Raw genomic sequence first — 10,150 nt, 5'->3', positions numbered from 1 at the left:
CCCCCCCCCCTCCACGCACACAAACAATAACACACAGAACACACTTTGTATAAAAGCTTTGGATGGAAAAATATAAGAATTGACTTGTCATTCATTTACGAAGATAGATACCCAGCTTGTGAGGAAATGGGAAAGGAGGATGAAGGGGGAGGGGGAAAAGAATGACTGGAAGGAGGGGGAATTACCTTTCCCCAATCTGAAGCTGGAGGTGATTAGATCCTAATACTAATGTTACACTGACTCACCAGGGATATATATCTATCTATCTATCAAAGTGTCTATTTAATTGTCTAGTAAACTGTCTGTGTCTTTATGTGTCTATTTAGTTGTCTAGTAAACTGTCTATTTATTTATCTATCTATCTCTCAATGTGTCTATTTAGTTGTCTAGTAAACTGTCTAAGTTTTTACTTATCTGTCTATCTCTCTGTGTGTCTTTTAGGTTGTCTTGTAAACTGTCTATGTCTTTATGTGTCTATTTAATTATCTTTTAAACTGTCTATGTTTTTATTTATTTGTCTATCTCTGTGTGTGTCTATTTAATTGTCTAGTAACTGTATATGTCTTTATGTGTCTATTTAGTTGTCTAGTATACTGTGTACATGTCTTTATCTGTCTCTCTATCCAAGTTTGATTGATTTTTATAAAGAAAATGAAATTATATCTTCTAAGACACAAATGTTGACATTTCCATGGTGTTACAAGTTTAGCATATCTTAACATTCTAAATTACTAATATTAACAGCTACTTAATCCGACTCTGTCTGTTTATAAATGAACTATGTATTGTCTATATGAATGAGGTTTGTCTATCTATCAATATGTATTTGGTGTCTATATGTCGATATAAATTAGGTGTCTAGTGTCTAAATGTTTATATGAATATGATGTCTGGTGTATATATGTCTATATAAATGAGGTGTCTTATGTCTATATGAATAAGGTGTCTATTTTCTGTATGTCTTTATGTATGATGTGTCTTTAAGTCTATTTTAATGAGGTGTATATGTGTCTGTATGAATGAAATGTCTATGTGTCTACTGTCTTAATGTTTTTAATGAATGAGGTGTCTAATGTCTATATGTCTATATGAAAGAGATGTTCTGGTTTATAGTCTAGATCTGAACCATGATCTCTCTGAGCTACAATTCACCCAGTGAGCAAGACACTGCCAAATTAAACTAGTGACCTGCCAACACCCCTCCTAATACCCCCCCCCTAGACAGAAAATGCCCCCTCCTTATACTAAAAAATCCCCCACCCCATGTCACCCAGTAATGATTGTCCCAGACTCCTACTGTACAGTGTGTACAAACTAAATCGCCTTTCTTAATTGAACAGGGTGTACAAATGTAATTTTATTTTGCAACCCATCATTTATATTCTTATCTATGATTTTCTGTTTATAAATTAATGATTTATTTAAAGATAAACAGCTGACTAGTTTGTTATGAAGCTGCGTTCACTTTTTACACTAAGTTTACCAGGGTATACAGTATTTATATGAATTTTATTTGTTTTGACAAGACTAGAGAAGGAGGGGGGAGTGGTTGAGCTGAGTGCCCAGTTTAAAAGTCTTTAGATTGGGACGGAGGTTAAAGCGTTAAACTGTAAAAATTACATGCTTGCAAAATATACCCCTAGTCATCCAATACAAGGACCATAAAATACGCGAAAATTGAAACATAAAAAATCCCCGAAAAGTTTAAATTTTGCTGGTGGTGAAGGAGGAGGGGGTGGTAAAAGATAAGTTTAGATGAAGTTTTAGGAAATACATTGTTTTCTGCTTCTTCCATTCAAACCTAACATCTGAAAACTAAATTAAAATCTAGATAAGAAGAAAATGGCTGAAGGGGGAAAATTTTAAACAGAGAATTTAATATTTTCAACTGAACATCGGAACCAGCATTGAAAATGAGGATGGAAAACAGACAGACACTGATTAAAACGGACAAACAAACAACTAGCGCATCTCCACCCTCGCATGTTCCCATGGATCCCAATATAGCTTCCCCCTCCCTCAAATTGCAGGGATGATCTCAATTCTCTCTTGTGTCTAAAGATTACAGGTAAAATGGGCCCTGGAGTCAATCTTTAAAATGGGCCCTGAATAAACCATTAAAAAAATAAAAAAATAAAACTGCCTGATTGCTTGACAATTTCCAGCTGTTGGAATTTCATTGAGCTGTAGTTTTGTACAACAGCTTGACAGCTATCAATGCATGTATGCATACAGTTGTCTGTCATCAAGTCACATTCATGAACTCAGAAAAAAATTTGAAAAAAATCAACACCAGCAAACTTTAAAAATGTTCAAACAAAATTAGTCCATTTTTAAATTGACATTGTACGACAAACTTTTTAACACTTGACACAAGTATTAAAGCAGGCTCCATTCTAGGCAGTTGGGCTGAGATGCATAGCTTGATTTTAAAGCTTGATATAAATCTTGATTTGTGAATGTCTGAGTGACCAACTAACTAAAACTATTGCACCCAAAATCTCATTAAAGAAATTCCTTCGAGATTTGTAAACTTAAGAATTCGCAATTAAATACTCCACGGAATTCACTGAAATACTAAAAATATCTAAATTTGTCTTTTTCGATCTTCTTNCCCTTCTTGAAAGTATGCAGTATGCTAATTTTGTCCCTTCCCGATGCTTATCTGCATCCCATATCAAAACATTCATCTTAAAGGTACTAAATCCACGATGCCAACAACATTTTTACCCTTTTACGGCGGATTTTCTTATTTTGACTTTTAGCAAGGATTGGTTTTTGCAAAGATTGTGTTTATGTCCCACAGGCTTGAAAAGTAATTTAAAAATTTGCATATTGCATATCAGATTATAGAACAGGAATAGGCTGAGCTAATTTTTAATTTAATTTAATCAAGTTTTGGATTAGTTATCACACTTCATTCTAGTTAAAGATGTCGTTTTGGTGGAAAAATAAATAAAATGCACAAAATCATTTTCCAAGATGAGTCGTCAGAAAAATAAGATTTTGAGCTAAATTTATGAGGGCGTGGTTGCATGGAGAATAGAAGGAGGGGGGTGGGGGTGGTAGATATCCCCCTCCTGTTAAAACTTTCCATAAGATGTATGGCAAACTGGACATTTTTAGACGGGTTAAAACTGGACAAAAACCCGTCCAGCTTGTCATATGACGAACGCTAACAAGTCTAAGATTAATGAACGGGTTAAAATATTTTGAAAGGATGAAAAAGTGCAGAAATTCGATGCAAAAAGTTTGACCTCCTCCTCTCCTCTATTTAGATTTAAAATACTTTAAAACTAAAAATTCTTTAAGTACAACTATTCAAAAACCCCGAAAAAATCAGAGCCAAATCATTTTTAATTTATTTTTGGCGAGATAGTTGATCCCTGAAATGTTTGATATTTCGCCAACAGGTGACAGCCAAGCCAGAAATAGTTTTTGTGTCCTAAGTTCTAGAGAGAATTCAGGGATTCATATTCTTTACGATTCACTTTTCACAAAAACATGTGTCTGCTACAACAGAAAAAGTTCATTAGTTCTTTCAATAATGTCCATTTCAAGTTTTACCTTGTAATTTAAATTATTTTAAAGAATACGAATTCCTCGTTTTTTCACTTAAAAAAGAACAGCAAAAGCAGATGGCTAAATTGTAGACAGTGGAAAAACTGCTGCATTTTATCCTCGAGGGTTGGCGTAATCATAAATTTACGAGAAAAAACTAAAGAGGAAATCAGCCCGGGTTTGCCCAGACAATTTTGCAAATCCGCAATTTTGGGCCAAATTCAGTCAAAACAGCGAGGTAATCTGATAAGCAAACTGCTCCGACGCCTAAAAAGTATTTTCTAAGAAATCCTCGAGAAACGAGAGAACAAAAATCCGCGACTTTCTTTTTCCAACATAAAATTTAAAAAACTCTGCGATGAGATGCAAGTTTTCTAATTCTCCACCTGAATACTTTCTGCTAATGGAAAAATTTAAATCTTTCTAAATGACAGATTCCATTTCCCCCATTTTGCTAATGACTGTTGGGCTGCAGAAAATAGGGGGAATTGAGAGGGTTTGTGTACAGGGGAAAAGTCTCAAGAAGGCGAGGGGAGGGGGGGGGGGAATAAAGACTATTTTGATCTGATAAATGTAGGAAATACTAAGATTATTATCTTTAACCCTTTATTTCACCTCGAACTCTCAGTGCATAGTTTGCAACTAATTCCCAACTAAACTAAATTCCTAGCTTAATCCCAAACACCCCAAAAATCCCCGAGAGTCCGAACAAATCCTCTAATTTCAGAATATATGAAAATCCGGGAGCAAGAGTATGACAATTTCTGTGAAATGAGAAAAAATCCGCCGGTTGGGTATTCTTGAATCCTCGGGGGAACCCTGTTTTCTTGCTATAGTCATTTATTTCAATTTAAGTTTGTTTTGTCTAAACTATATATTTATATATAGTAGTAAACAAGAGACACCAGGTATATGACTGCAGTAAGGTTTAGACGTTGATACATGTCCTACTGCAGTAACTAATCTAACCAAAATAAACCCTCCCTGGCCGGACATAACGAGACTAAAGGACCAAAAAAAGTGTAAAGATTACGTGATGAAAATTATTAGGTTTGTGAGAAATATGATTTTCTCAACAAAAACATCTTCAATGATACAGAATGCAGAGAGATAGATAGATAAATAGATAGTTTAAATGGATGAGAACAAGAATGCATAAAATTGGTTAAATCGAAAAAAATGGCCTTTTGAAATACTAGAAGTTCGACTATTTCTCCCTTTTCATAATTCAGAGAAAAAGAATAAAGAAGAATAAAGAAGAAGATTGAGTGAGGACGGAAAACTAGAAATTGAAATGTTGGTTTAAACCTGAGGGCGGAGGAAATCTCTTTATGTTCTATAATGACCAGGAGAATGGTAGGAAGGAAGTAGGGAAAACATAGACAACTTCACAGACAGACACACATCAAGATAATTATATTTTTAAAACAAATATTCATGTTTTTTTTTATCCACGAGACATGACAGGAAGAATACTAGACACTAGACACATGATATTAAATTATCCAATGATTATGAATTTTCACCCCTCCCTTCCACCCCGGGAATCGGACAGCTGTATATCCCAGTACAAATAAACCAAATCATCTGGTAAACAAAATTATAAACACTCCCTGTAATTTCATCAAAATATTAAACATTTTTTTCTACCAAAATTATATTTGAGCGGGAATATTGACCCTTTTCGGGAGGTTGAAATATAACTCATCATTTTATAAAATCAATAAACATCATTTTCCTCAAAAAAAACTTGTCCAGTCATTGGGGGAGTACTTTTTAAAATAAATATCCTTAATTTTTTTCTTCTCAATTGGACTGAGGTCTCAACTTTTTATGCATCTGTCAATTTCGAAATGATTTATTTGAGATCTGTTCTCCTCTTTACAGATCTAAATGTAAAATTTTGATGGTTTGAAAATGAAGTTTAGTTCCCCAGAGAGGTGTTGGTAAAAATTACTTTTATAATTCAGCCTTCACCCCCCCCCCCCCCCCCCTCCCCCCCCCCCCCCCCCTCTACCCAAGTTAATCATAAAATGGAGTGGAACGGTGGAATGGGAAACTGGAAAAGGGAATAAAATTTCTTTATTTCAAATATTAAAGGGAATTCCCACTAGTTTGGATAAATCTTAGACACTTCCTTGCTCGTCTGTGCTTCTTCTAAAAACAAAGATATCTCAATTCTCGTTTCTCAAGCATCTGTATCATTTGAACATTTAAAAAAAGCACCACTTAAATAGTTTACATCATGTTTACAATTGAACTCCAACCTACAGCTATTAAGGCGTAATTAAGACTTTCAGGGCTGCTTTTACTAAATTAAAAATTAAAAAACCCCTTTTTACTTAAAAATATTTTTATTTTTAAATTAGTTTGAAACTGAATTATTGTTTGATGGAACCTGTAAACTGCCATAATTCATTTAATTTTCAATTTCTCCTTTTTTACCAATGTCACCTCAAACCAGTAATCTCTACCGCAGAAACCAATTATTGTTCAAATATGTTTTTGCTTGACTATTAACACAAAACTATCAAAAAGCCATTAATCATACGTTTCAAGATTACACTGTTCTAGAGAAATATAAAACTTTTGTGAAAAAGTCCTAAACTTGTGAAAAAGAAATTGTTCTTTTTGTCTTGATGTAATGATATACGGTAGATATGATGTAATGAGCTTCTTCTGCTTTAGACATTTGGAGCCATCCTCTATATTTCATAGAACACCATTTTTACCCAAATTCGAACATTTTTTAACACAAAAAACGACTAGTTTCCAAATGGATAAAAGAGTTGAAGGAGTTTCCAAATTTAATTTTATTTGTCTGGTCGTTCTAGGCCTAGCTTGCAAGGGCATCAAATATACTTTTATCCAGGCCAAAGACATTCAATTTTATGAGCAAAACCATTCTCTATCCATCTATCTATCCATCTATCCATCTATCTGTCTATCCATCTATCTATCGATCTATCTTACGTTGTCTGTTTATCTTTCTTACTTCCTAAGCACATTGCATATCTGATTCGGGTTAACCAGTTGTTTTCCAATCTATTCATATATATATGTGTATCTTATAGATGCTATCTATCTATCATCTATTAGTGAATGTATCCATCTATCTATCTATCTAGTTTGAAATGTAAAAAGGAAATTACAAGTTTAGAGCTGTTTGAAAGTTTTTATTTAGAATTCTAGATCTATGAATATTTATGTCCGAATTTGTGTTCGAACTCAGGGATGGATATTCTAAACAAATTATTTCTTAAAACTCCCCCCCCCCCCTGGTTAAAGATACTTGCCATATTTGTCCAGTATTGTTAGTCCAACAAATGTCCAAGTTAATTTTAAAAATTTTGCTAGAACAGAACAGGCTTTGTCTACAGGGGTGTAAACATAAACAAGAGATAGCCACAAATAGATAGAAAGATAAGTAGTTAGAAGGATAGATAGATGAATAGATAGATAGCTGATTATATTTTCACTGAATAATTAAAGTTGCACAGTTTAAGTTAATAAGATAGTGTATATACATGAATATAGAGATTGTTCAAACTACCAAACTTAGGAAATTAAACCGATTATCCCCTATTGGATTTTACTCGGCTGAACGGCCAACAATAGTAACCCAAAAGAAACCCTAGCAGCAGGGGGGTTCGAGACCTTCCTAGGGGGTCCTTTTTGGGGACCAAAACCTAAAAATAATTCTAGTTAGATAAGGTCTGAACTAATGAAACAATATTCAAAACAAAGCCTGGTCTTCAGGCTGAATTGTGCTCCCAAAAATCTCATCAGCAAATTACAGTGCCAGGTCCCTTAAAATCATCCTTTTTCTTTTCAATTCCTTAAATGGATAGTTTCTGAAAACACACGCTTTGGTTAATGAAAATTGCCTTTTTAACTCTTTACAATTAGTACTATTCAAGTTCTAATTGCCCCCCCCCCCCCCCCACAGTAGACCTCGAACGTGCTCAGTTCAAGGCACTTTGAATTTTCCATTTTTCGGCACTTGGTTCTAATACTCTCGGCACTTGACCCCACCCCCAAGCCTCCCAGGTCCAGTGCTGTTGAATTGTGTGTACAAATGCCGGCTGCTAGTTTTTGCTTCATTGCTCCCCAGCTATGCTCACATTCAAGTAAATTTGCAGATGAGCAATCCAGGGGGAGGGGGCAAATATTAAAATCTTAGGGTTTAGTCGAATACAATAGGAGCCTATAGTTAAACCCTAGAATAAAAAGTTCCTCGGTTCTTCCAAGAAAAAATTAATATTTTTTACATAGCCCCAGTTGGTAGATAAAGGAATTTATACATATCTTCAAATATTTTCAATATAATCCCTTTAAGGCACTTAAGCCTGGGATTTTAGCAAATTTTACACAAAATTTTGTCCAAAATATTAAACATAACGAAACTAAGAGCAGCTCCCCCCCCCTCCCTCCGTTTCAAACCTAACCAAAGAAATCTTATGTCATTTTCAATTAAATAAATTGCCAAGATTGAATTTAAATTGGTTATGCATCAGTCTAATCTGATCCTAGCTAAAGAAGGAAAGGGTTCAAGGAATAGGGGCGTAAAAAGGGTGGGAGGGGGGGGGGGCAGGGGAGAAAAAGGAAAATTTATTATATCTTAATTTAAATCGTTAAAATAAGATTATCAGAAAATTGAGGAAGATTTTTTTTTAATTGTGCTAATAGCGAAAGCGTTTGAGATTGTGTTTTTATAGATTGGTCTAAAGTATTTTTTTTAGTTTTTGATAGAATTCCTTTATCGTTTTTTCTTCTTCAAATGATACGATAAGAACTGGTTTGACAGGTTACACTAGAGATTAAACATTTAGTTTTTAAGATTATGATTCAACGCATTAAAAACTCAGCACCCAAAGTTTGAAGTTATCGGAGAGGCATTTTATTTTAAACATTTAGGAGAGAAAGCATTCAAAAACTTCTACGAATTCTCAAAGCTACAATCCTCACATTTCTGGCCTAGATTTTTTTACAAGGTGTAGAGTCCAATTATTTCAGGCGGAAAAATTGCGATTCAAAAATTTAAAAATCCCCCAAAAGTTGTGTTTGCACCATTTCACAGCAATTTAATTAGGCAAAAAGTTTAATTAGAGAATCCGAGAAGAAAAGAAAATGGCGACGATGAGGAAGGAAAATGCGCCAATGATTTCTCCACAAACACGTGCCCGACCAAACCAAACCAGCAATCATAATCGAATTAAAATTTTACAACTTCAAAGTCATTCCATCCTCACATTTTTCCTCAAATTAACTAATTTGAAAAAACGCCTGGAAAACCGATTATTTTTTGTTGCCAGCATTTTTCATTTTTTAAGGATGATATTGATGCCCTGTCAGGAATTTGTAGAAAATATTTATTTAGTTTGCGGCAGGCAAGATGCTAACAAGTTATTAGATTGGTAAGATCAGGCCCTGGGCGCAGCCCATCTCCCCAATACATAATATTAAACTTAAATGAAAATCTGAGTCGGTTCCTTTATACATTTGTATTACAAGCCAAGGGAGGGGCCTGGCTATATCCAAACCCATCTCAAACCATTTGACATCTCGTCAGAAAATCATGCAACGGGGGAATATAATTAAATTCAGAATGTTTAATTAGATGAAAATGTATTGTAATTAATTCTCTCGGCTCGTGAATCGTTTAATTCATTAAATTCTTCGCCAGCTATGGGTTGGCTCTAGGGGGTTTGGGGGGGGGGGGGGTAGTTAGGGAGGGGAAAAAGAGAAATAGTTTTTTTTTCTCACACCGGAAATACAAACTTCAATTCAACAATACAATATCAATACACAACGATATCAAACTTTTTGCTCTTTGATACATCTCAAAACTCAATATCCCCCCTTTGATAGGGACCCCCCCCCCCTCTTCTTCATTCTTTTGTCAATGTTATTTTAAAATAGTACACATCATAAAACCCGAATATTTGCTCAGCTAATTTAATCCAATTTCATAAATAAGCCTTTTAAGCCAGAAATTGCAAAGATGAAAGGCCTTGCTTAAGCTCTATAAAAACAGTCGGATTATCACACCTCATTCAAATTTAGCATGTTTGCGAAAAATTTTAAAAAACAGGCCTCGATGACAGAACCGTTACAAATGTCTTAAAAATTTAGAAAACGATGCAAGACATCAAATATTTCTTAAAATTGTTCAATTTGCAAAAAATTTTTAATAAAAAATAAAAATGAACTTTTTTCAAGGCTGTGTTGAGGGTCAGCTAAAATGTCGTATGAAGGGCCCTGAAAATACCCCACAAGAGTTCGAAGGATAACACACTAAATCAAGCTAGAGTAAACACTGTGGCTCTCTAGATATAAACACACAAGCAGGGAACATGGAAACACAAAATTATTCATGAAAATTTACTTTTTTTAACAAAATCATATTCTTGAAAATAAGTTTAGTGCTAAACCAAAAAATAGCCATTTTTTCTTTGTTTGGATTTCTTTGTTAAACATGGAGAAAGGCAACCAAGCCCTGGTTTTAATTTTGCATGTAGATAATTACGTCCTGGTTTGGAGTCTCCTAATCACCTTAATTTGTTCAATAATTGGAACACAAGGAACC

Source organism: Eurytemora carolleeae, unplaced genomic scaffold (assembly GCF_000591075.1).
Source record: "Eurytemora carolleeae unplaced genomic scaffold, Eaff_2.0 scaffold938, whole genome shotgun sequence".
Taxonomy (NCBI): domain Eukaryota; kingdom Metazoa; phylum Arthropoda; class Copepoda; order Calanoida; family Temoridae; genus Eurytemora; species Eurytemora carolleeae.
This window is presented reverse-complemented; position numbering follows the sequence as displayed.